We start from the raw sequence: 10074 nt of genomic DNA, 5'->3' as shown, positions 1-10074 counted from the left end.
AAGAAACGCTGATAGAGATTGAGATTCTATAGCAAATCACCCTAAATTTAATAATCTCACTATTTCTACGCAAGAAGCATCAAGTTCTCCAGTATTCCTTTCGGCCAGCTGTGCCTGGGAGAAGGATGGAGGCTTTGGGGAGGGCACGGAGGGGCTGCAGGACGGAGTCTTGGAGGGAAGAGAGCTCTGAGCGACGCAGCCGCTGCTCCCCGTCACCCGCCCTGGGCCCAGCGCTCGCTGCTCCTTCCCGAAACCGGCGCCGAGGTGCTCTGGGGGCTGCCGGGCCTCCCCCACCATGGTGGGGGGTTCACGGCCATCCTGGCATGGGGCTGAACGGACTCTGCAAACAGGCCGGGCCAGGTGCCAGCACAGGTTATTCCACGGTAAATCTCAAAATGGTCAAACTATTTTGCATCAGTAACAGTTGTAGGCAGAAAAGCTCAGCTGCATTACAGAGCAGTTGCTTTGTTTTTGGTCCAAATACCAGAACTGCTCGTACAATTGAATTGTAAAAAATATTTTGCAGTCATTTGAAAGTTGCTCTGAGGTTGTTTTTCCAGGTATCGCAGGAAGCTCATCTCAAGATCTTGATTTCCACTTCCCATGAAAGAAGGAGAAGCAACCCAAGGGGAGAAGGATCAGATAAAGGGAGAACAGCACGTGCTGGAGGAAATCAAATTGCCTACGGAGAAGGTAGGACGGCCATGGAGGAAAGGAATGGGATCTGTCCATTGTCCGTGCTCTTCCGCCCGCTCCGGCGGGAGCTCGGCCTCCAGAGAGAAGATTGGTGCTAATTGTCCGTGGCATCCATGTGAAATTGGAGGATTAAGCTGAGGAATAAAACCACTAAATGGGAGACCTCCCACTTCCTTAAAAAAGACTTTTCCCCCTTCTCCTCCTGCTCTACCTATTACACAATTATATTTCCAAGAAGTTGATAAATGTTGCTGGATTTAGGAATTATTTCTATAAACCTTTCTGCGTTACTGCAAAAGCCCTTTCCCACAAGAAAAGCGCTGCAATGAATTAATTGCTTTGTGTTTTGGCCACACAAAGCCAAGGACTGACTCATTTTCAGTGGCTTCGTTAGTGGAAATGATTCACAGGCCTGATTACCATGACCTCTTCTCTGGGCTGGTGCACTCTCTTCTATTAAGATACTTGTGATGATGGAGGGCACGGCCCGGAGATCCTGAAGCAGAGGGTGGTAGGAAGCACCAGAAAGGGCCAGAAAATGTAATTGAGCCAAAAGCTCCAGCACAGCCCATGCCAGCACAAGGCTGTAGTGGCTCCGTGTACCCCGAGCGTGTCTGGCCGGGCTGTGGGACTTGCTGCCGTCTTTTTACACGATGAAGTAAGTTTTCATAGTACCTACAGTTGTTTTCATTGCCTTATGTGTAAAAGATGGCATCGCTTTAATTGGAAGGAAAGAGAAACAAATGTGTTGCAAAAATACAGATGATAAGCCAAACCTGGTAGCAGTTGGATTAATGAACCTTTTTAAAAGCTCCTTGAATGCAGAACATTTACAAGGCCATTTTACTGGTGATAATTATTACTCATCACATGAAAACATTTCACCGTGTGGGCACTGGCAGGGTCATTACGCTCACCCAGCCCAGTTCTGTTAATGCAGAACTCAACAGCAGGTCAGTGAAGTCGCATGTATTTTCATTTTAGGTATCTCCTTTGTCCAAAGGGTTGTATTAGAAGTCATCCTTGTCATGCGAATTGCTGAGAAAATATTATGGTATGAGTTACCATGACCTTGGACAATGAGGAGTTTCTCTCTCCCACAAATAGTTCTTAGCTGGTTTCCTTGCAGAATGATTGTATATCATTTTTTTTGATGCTCCCTTGTGTGTAAACACCAATGAACTTTTTGGTGGTTTGTTGTTTGTTTTTTGTTTTTTTGTTTTTTTTTTTTTTGTTTTGTTTTGTTTTTTTCGCCTCTTAAATTCAAACCAACAAAAGTCATGCTCGAAGTATCAGCTGAGTGTGTTATTTTTGCAATTTATTCAGTCGGGTATGTTTGCTGCGGGGCAGCAGAGCTCCTTTGGAGCAAAGAGAGTACATCAGCTTTGTCCCTGCGGCAGAGTGTGCAAGTATGCCCGAGCACCCTCTGGTCTCTGCGCTCTACAGAGAAACTTTAATTAACATCCTAGGCTTGCTTTACCTTCACGAGTCTCATCAATATATGAAGATGCAATAGAAATTAACAGCAAAGTTCATGGGTTTCTCTTTTTTTTTGTCGTTAACTGTTGGATGTCTGTAGCAAGTTCCCACTCACATGAGGTCCTGGGCTTCCTGAGACATGTCCAGCTCCGGCACGGACATATCTGTCACTGTCCCTGTGGGGAAGCTGAGTGATTTCCAGTCGGTTCCTGTGGCTCCAGGAGGAGCAGCTCGGCGCCGGGGCAGCTTCCCGCAGCACTCGGTCGCCTCGCAGCCTTGCCTGTGAGCGTGTGTGTGCCATAACCACCGCACATCTGCACCGGGGCTTTGCCACAGCTGGCTGCAAAGGCGTGGAACGAGGCTTAACGGAGCTCGGGTGATGGAAAAGAGGTGCAGGAACCATCACTCAGAGGCTTCTCCATCGGGCAGCGTTCCCATCGTATGGCTACCAGAGGCAGAGACAATCCAGGTGATCAAAGCAGCCAGATTTTGCTGAGGTTTACAGTAAAATACAAGGCTTCTAAAAGCACAACCCGGTGTGGCTGTAGTTGTGGTCATTCTGCCTCAGGCTGTGGTTTGATCACACCCCATCCCACAGCCACGGGTGGGGGCACGGAGCCTTTCCTGCAATGAGACTCCCCTGCGCGGCTCCGTCTCTGCAATAAAGTTCCTGTGACAGCAGCTGGGGAGGGGAAATGAGGTGTCAAAACGTAGATTTAATCCACAAGCAGCTAAATAACCCAGTCTCCTGGTAACTGGGACTCGGGCTATGATGAGAGAGCTGTACCCAGCCGGTGGCACATTTCTCCAGGCATTTAAATACAAAATATGGTCTGTGCATTTGTCTGTGCTTTGGGTTTTTCTCCTCCTCGATGAAGCGAATCTCCCAGGGAAGGGCTGCAGGGGGGTGGATCAAGCTGCTTTTGGGCATCCCTAGGTAAGGAGATGCTGGAGGTAAAAGAAAGCAACTTTGGGAAACGCTGCTCGGTCCCTGCAAGGGCAAGGTGGTCCCGGGAGAGGTAGGCAGGGGAGCAGCCCCACAGGACCCCTGTGCTCGGCCAGGCTGTCAGCCCACCTCAGCTGCTTGCACGTGCCTGTGCTGCTGAGACGCTCAGGAGGAGGATTTCCATTTTGCCTTTTTTTTCCAAAATTTTGGGGGAATGGACAAAAGCCAATCAGGGGAGGAAAATATCAGAGCGCAAGGGCTTAATCATTGTTTAACTTAAATTATCAATCGCAGGATGTATCCTAGAAACTACTTTTAAATTGTAGGACTCAACACACACACAAGCCCTATTTTGCTAAGCTTAAAATATGTTAATAAAACCTAAATGCAATGGATATAAAACATAAAGCAAAAGTTGAGGATCTCTGCCTGGGGTCTGGAGCATCAGAAGGGGTGTGCGCCAGGAGCGAAAAGGTGCTGTAATCCCCTGGGGTGAGTAAAACGCCCTTCATGTCCCAGGGCCAAGTGGAGCGAAGTACAAAACTGGACTGCTTTTTTTTTTTTTTTTTTTAAATTGAATTACTCAATAGAAGTTATGCTAAATAGGAAATCAGCTTTTCCAAAATAACCATCATCTCTCAGTGAGCTCTAATGGGCTCCTGAACCATAACCTCAGGTGTTTGTTGCCTGGAGCCATTGGGGTACCAGGGGATGGTCCTTGGAGCATCCTTCGGGCACCTGTGGGCAGTGGGTGAGGGCAGCGTGCCTCCCCCACGGGCATCGCCCTGGAGCTGTGTCCAGAGGCAGCACGAGGGGCTTCGTGGGCCAGAATGCCCCACACCCACAGTCACGCAGCACACGGACAAAGGAGGTGGCAGACTGGAGGGCTGGTGAGAAGAAAAGCCCATCTTGGACCAGATTTTGTGTTTGTTTTTGTTGCTTTAACCGAAGTGGCTGGAGCGCGGTAATTAAAGGCTCAGTGGCTCTAATTGGAATAGGTTTAAACTCGAGGTCAAAATCCCTTCTGGCACTTCCTCTGCCTAATAACCATCAACAGAAATCAAACAAATCCAACCGGCTCCAGCCACTAATCTGCAACCAGCGAAGGTCGCAGCGGTGATAAGGGAGCGCGGTAGCTGCGGACAGCCCTGCGTGGAAACATGGACCCCAGTGGGTCCAAGAGCCAAGCACCCGGCCCACGGGGGACAGGGACGTGTCGGTGTGGGGGGACAAGGGACAGCGGGGTAGCCCCTGGCTGCGTGCAATGCCCAATTGGGGGATGGAGAGAGGACAGAGCATCCTGTGCGTGAGCGAGGGGTGTCAGTGCAGGGCGTGGGACGGGGCGCACGCTCAGCATCGCTCAGCACGGCTATTTCACCAAAACGCCTGTTTTCTTCGAGCAGCTGGAGAAACCGAGGCTGTGGTGGGGGTTGGAGAAGGAGTTTTTGCAACCCAGTGCTAATTCCTGGGCACCCGGCGGGTGTTGTGCACCCCCAGCCCACCCACCGCTGCCGCTTCCTGCCACCGCTGAAGGTCACTGCCCTCGCCAGGTCGCCACTTTAACTGCTTTTCTAATTATGCCCTAATCTGGAAATTTAAAGTGATCTGGGAGGAGAAAAAAAAAAAAAGAAAAAAAGAAAAAAAGAAAAGGGATTGCAGATGTGCAACGGTCAAGCACCGTGGGGCCAGGATGCAGCTGGGTGTGCACGGGCTGTCCCTCCCTGCTGCAGGTCTGCCCGTCCTCACTGGGATGCCTCCAGTAACTTTTGCCTGCAGATTGTATAATTTTAATCTTTTCGGGCTCTTTGCCACTGCTCCCCTCTCTGCCTGCCTGCTCGCACGAATTGCACTGGCTCGATTAAAGGGATCCGGCAGCGAGTTACTGCGCTATGCCCTGGGTTTAATTTGGAGGGTTTACTTTCCATGCAAAGATGGCCCCTGCGCTGCGACCAGCTGAAAGCTGATGCTGCCCCAAACTTGCCGCAGTGACCATTTACCAAACACACTCCTGCACCGGATGGAAATGCAAGGTCCTGGGCCGGGAGCAAGGCAGCGGCTGCCCCGGCTGCTCTGTCAGGGTTTCAGGGCCACGTCACGCTTCAGGATGCTGTGCAGTGCTGCACCATGCTGCAAGATGCCATGCAGGGCTGTGCAGTGCTGCAGGATGCCATGCAGGGATGCAGGATGCAGTGCAGGGCTGTGCAGGGCTGCAGGATGCTGTGCAGGGATGCAGGATGCAGTGCAGGGATGCAGGATGCAGTGCAGGGCTATGCAGTGCTGCAGGATGCTGTGCAGGGATGCAGGATGCAGTGCAGGGCTGTGCAGTGCTGCGGGATGCTGTGCACTGCTGCAAGATGCAGTGCAGGGATGCAGGATGCTGTGCAGGGCCATGCAGTGCTGCAGGATGCAGTGCAGGGATGCAGGATGCTGTGCAGGGCCATGCAGTGCTGCAGGATGCAGTGCAGGGATGCAGGATGCTGTGCAGGGCCATACAGTGCTGCAGAGCCCCACAGAGCTCCCTGGGCAGCAGCTCAGCTGTGCCCCATCTGCAATCACTGGCAATTCTCTCCCACAGCTGGGGCCAGGGTGGGAGTTGCCTAAAAGCCCCAACCGTGCCTGGGTGCTCCTTGCTCTGGGGCTTTTGAGCCTGCAGCAGGGGCTGGGGAGCTCTGCCTGGTGAGGGGGCATCTCCCTCTGCACCCCAGCCCTGCTCTGATGCCCCCGGACAGGCTGTAACCTGTAGCAGCACCGTCCTTTGCCACAGGGCGGGCTCCTCACTTGTGCAAGAATGTGCTTGAGTTCCTGCCTTATTTCTGCTGTTCACAGAGAGGTAAGTGAGCCCAGCACACAATCTTGCTGCTCGTGTGGAGTGCTGGTAGAATTTGCCCCCCTGCGAGGGAGCTGGTTTGGGTGATGAAGCTATGGATGGGGCTGGGTTACTGCTGGGGGGAGTGACTGGAAAGGCTGCAGGTGCAATCCATAACGCGAAGAGTAACACCGAGCTTGGCTTTGAGGAGTTGATGTTTCAAAACTCCCAGAAGAAAAGTAAATTTAAACCACTGAACCAGGTTAAAATATAAAGTACGGGGCAGGGGCTGCAGTGGTGGTGGTAGAGCTGGGGTTCACTTTGGAATATTTAGCTGAGGCAGACATGAGCTGTTTCTCCTGAGTTTGGCTGGGAGCTCTTCATGCCAATGCTCTGGGTTGTAACTGGGATGGGTTTCTCCTTAGAGCAGCCCTTGGTTTCAGGATCAGGCTGAGGGCTGTGGAGCCTGGAAGGGTAAATTCTCTTCCAGTTGCTTGAGGAGCAAGATGTGGGGTGGGATCGTGCACTGGCCAGTGCTTGGCTTGAGCTACCAGCACAGAGCTGTGGCTCCTGACAGCTGCCTCCTCTTTCCGGGGATGTCACTGAAGGATGCTCCCAGTGATTTCACTAATTCTTCATTTTCAGGTGTCTCCGTGTCCCTGTGCAGTGTGATGGCCGGGTCCTGGCGGAGGAGGCTGCAGACCTGCCTGGCTTTGCCAAAACCTGCCGAGCTCGGGGAGGTGAGCACAACACCGATGCGGAGGGACCTAAACGTTTTGTTCATGCCTCGGGGCAGCTGTGTCTGCTAAATGCCTACGTTGAGGAAAATTATGTTGGGCTTTAGGGCTGGGGTTTGAGAAAAGCAGAGCTTCAGACGCCGCAGCATTTTGTGAGCACCTGAGGTGGGTGGGAAACAGTCGCTCAGGTGCGATGATGGCTCTGTGATTTCTAGCCAGGTGTGGGACCTGGTGTTTGCAGCTCTGAGCTGCCCTTTGGGTTCTTTGTGAAAATCCATTTCTCTGCTCCATCGTGGCTGGGTAACACAGGTTTGGACCTGAATATTCCTGATTAGGTAAAGTGATTTTTTTCTGCACTTTTGTCAGGGGACTGAGGAGCATTTTCAGGTATATTGTATTGTCACCGTTCCCTGGGACAAGAAGCAGAGGCACAAGCAGAGGTGCTGGCAGGGCGAGGCAGGGACCCATCAGGGCCCAAAAGCAAAGGTGTTGGTGTTGTTTCCCGATGCCAGGGTGGTTTGGTGGGTGGGCAGTGAGTGCCCAGGGCAGGAGCTGCTGCTCAGCACGGTGGGAGTTTCAACTTTAAATGGTTCTTAGGGACTGTTTTTCCTGTGGTGTGGGATGCAGAGCCCTGTACCCAGGCTTCAGCATGAGCTGCTTGTGCCCAGTTCCCACAGTCTGTGTGGGTGTTCAGGTCGGTGGCCTCGTCTCTTGCTGGTTTTAGTTTGGAGCAGAAGTAAAATTCTTGGAGGAATTTTCATGCCCTCTCAGTCTGCATCCCAAAGGACATAAAGTGGCTCCAAAGCACTTGGGATAAATCTGGTGTGGGGCAAATGTACTGGGTACCATGTACCCCGTATCCTTTGGTCCCACCTCATTGCTGGTTTTACAGACAGGCTTTTGTCGGACAATCTGGATCTACTACCCCCAACTCCCCAGCTGGTAACAGGGAGGAAGAACCCCTTGACAGGCCCAAACTTCCCAAAACTGTGCGGAATTACCTCATCCATAAGTTAAGCAGAGCCTGAGGCAGCTGACAGTGAGAGTAGCGTGGGCAGGAGGAGGAGGAGGCAGAGGAAGGCCCTTGTTGGGACATGGCTTAAATCTCCCAACAGGAACGTGCTGGTGCTGCTCTGCTGAAGTTGTGTTTGCGTAGCAGGCAGGATGGGCTGACAACCAAAGGGTTATTTCAATCCATCCCTCATAAAACGGGCTCTGAAAGTTCAGCGAGTGCCAGGAGGAGACACGCAATTAAGAGCTTGCTTTTTGGGAGATGCAATACTGCTATGAAGCAAGCGTTCTGTTTATGGCCCTGCTAATTGAAGTAAATTGCTTTCTGCAATCAAATTGGGAAGTTCCCCTTCCTATCATGATGCAAGTTGTGCTTCAGTACATGATTTCCAGTACTGAGTCTGCTTTTAGTGTTCTCCCTTTAATTAATTTTGTGTATTCAGTGGATTTCTGCAGCCCACAGTGGTGGGATTTGAAGGGCTCGGTTGTTTTTTTGAGCGGAAGGGAGACGGGAGGGATTTCTTTGTCTTGTGTTTCATTTTCTTGTCCCCCAGCCTGTGTTTGCTGGCACATCGCTGAGGCAGACCTCGTGTAATTTTGGGGCCATTAAACCCAAGCAGTGGCTGGTGCTCTGAGTGTGGGCCGCTGGATCCCTACGGGCTATGGGCTCAGCAGGAGAAGAAATATTTTTAAGCTGGTCCAGCAGAAAATTACTATTCCAGATTAGAAATTAAGGCCATCAAGTGGGCATGAGTCATTCTATTTGCTGTGGTCACGGTTTTTCCTCTCATTAATCTTACGGCCTGTTTTCACTGCTGAGGTCTGAATGGGATAGCTGCTAACCATAACGTAAATGCCATCTCCCCAGTCCAGCAGCTCTCGTCTGCTGGTTGGGCCGTGCACAATTGCCAGTGTACCTTTTGTATTTGAATTCTTTCCATTCTGTGGAGTACCTCGATGTTGTCCCAAGTGTTTTGCACCAGCTGTGTTGAAAACAAGGCCTTATCTACAAGCAAATATATACCATTTTAGTTTAACTAGTGCAGAGCCCTGTTTCAGATTAATACCAGTTTATTTTGGTGAAGTTTAAATTGATTTTTGAATTGGCATAAAATTTAAAGGCAAAAAAAAGAAAGTGCTCTTTAACTGAAAGAATAAAATGCACAAAAGACTTTACACCTACAACTAAACCAGCATTTGCTTCTGAAGATAAAGTGGTGTGGGCCCCTGAGGAGGCAAAGCCCTGACACAGCTGGGCTTGGCTGGGTGAAATGTCTCTAGGGGAGCTGTGAGACAAACCTGTGGAGGGGACGGTGCCGCAGCCTGGGGCATCGAGATCAGCCGGGCTGCAGGGGCTTGCACTACCAGCAAATGCACCCACAATAAAATGTATTTAAAAGATGGTAAACGAGAGCAGGACGGCTCAGGTCGCAGGGCTGTGTGCTGGGGGAGCGCAGCCTGTTCGAGCCCACGTCAGGGGGACCCCTCGCCCCAGAGGCGAGAGCTGCATCTCTGGGTGGCATCACTTTGGCTAACAGTGCTGGAGGGCTGAAGGGTGCACGTGGGAGCATCTCCAAAACCTGGGGGTCTGGGTGGCTGCATGCCAACCCAGTAACCAGCAGGCAGCCACCCCCCGTCCCACCAGCAGCTCTTCCTGGAGCATTTACACCCTTCAGTGGGTAGGAGAATTTAGAGAAGGGGCCAGGTGGTTTGCAGAGCTGGGGCCGGTTCTGCAGCCCATGCTGGCTTTGTGGCTCCTCTCCAGGTTTTGGCCCGGCGCTTGCAGGGCCACGAGAGCTCTTGGGCCACCTTACAAGCAGGTTGTGTGAATTGAGGCATTTGGTTTTGTCCCTGTGGTTTCAAAGTCTAAAGCCAAATCCATCCCTGGGATAATCCCACTGTAGGTATCGATGCCAACTAGGTGCAGCCTAGGGTTTTGCCTTTGCTCATGGTAAGAGCAGATCTGGGTTGCTCGTGGTGACTTGAATTACTGTCTCTGTGGCCAGTAGGCAGAAGAGAGGAGCCAGTTGTATTTTGGACTGCACCAGCTCTGTACTGTGATGACAGGATCAAAACATTAAGGATCCTGCTTCTTAGGGAAATGCAGGAATCCAAAACATCTGGTAAGTTTGTTTGTGCTTGTGTTGCCTTCCTTCGTGCCTTTGTTCATCCCTTCCAATTACTGCTTCTAAGTATAAACTTAAAACAGAGACTAGTCTGAGTTTGTGGAGAACATATGGATAAATGGAAAATAAACAGCAGGAGGAATTCCTGCCTAATGAGCTCTTGGATGATAAGATATCACCAAAAAAAAAAAAAAAAAAACCCAAGACAGGGGTTTGAGCTTCAGCTCTGTTGTACCATGAGAGGAAAATTTCACTAATGATACCCAACAGCCC

This window comes from Tyto alba, unplaced genomic scaffold, assembly GCF_018691265.1.
Source record: "Tyto alba isolate M040663 unplaced genomic scaffold, T.alba_DEE_v4.0 Super-Scaffold_17, whole genome shotgun sequence".
Lineage (NCBI taxonomy): Eukaryota > Metazoa > Chordata > Aves > Strigiformes > Tytonidae > Tyto > Tyto alba.
The sequence above is the reverse complement of the archived record's forward strand: the minus strand, read 5'-3'. Positions refer to the sequence as shown.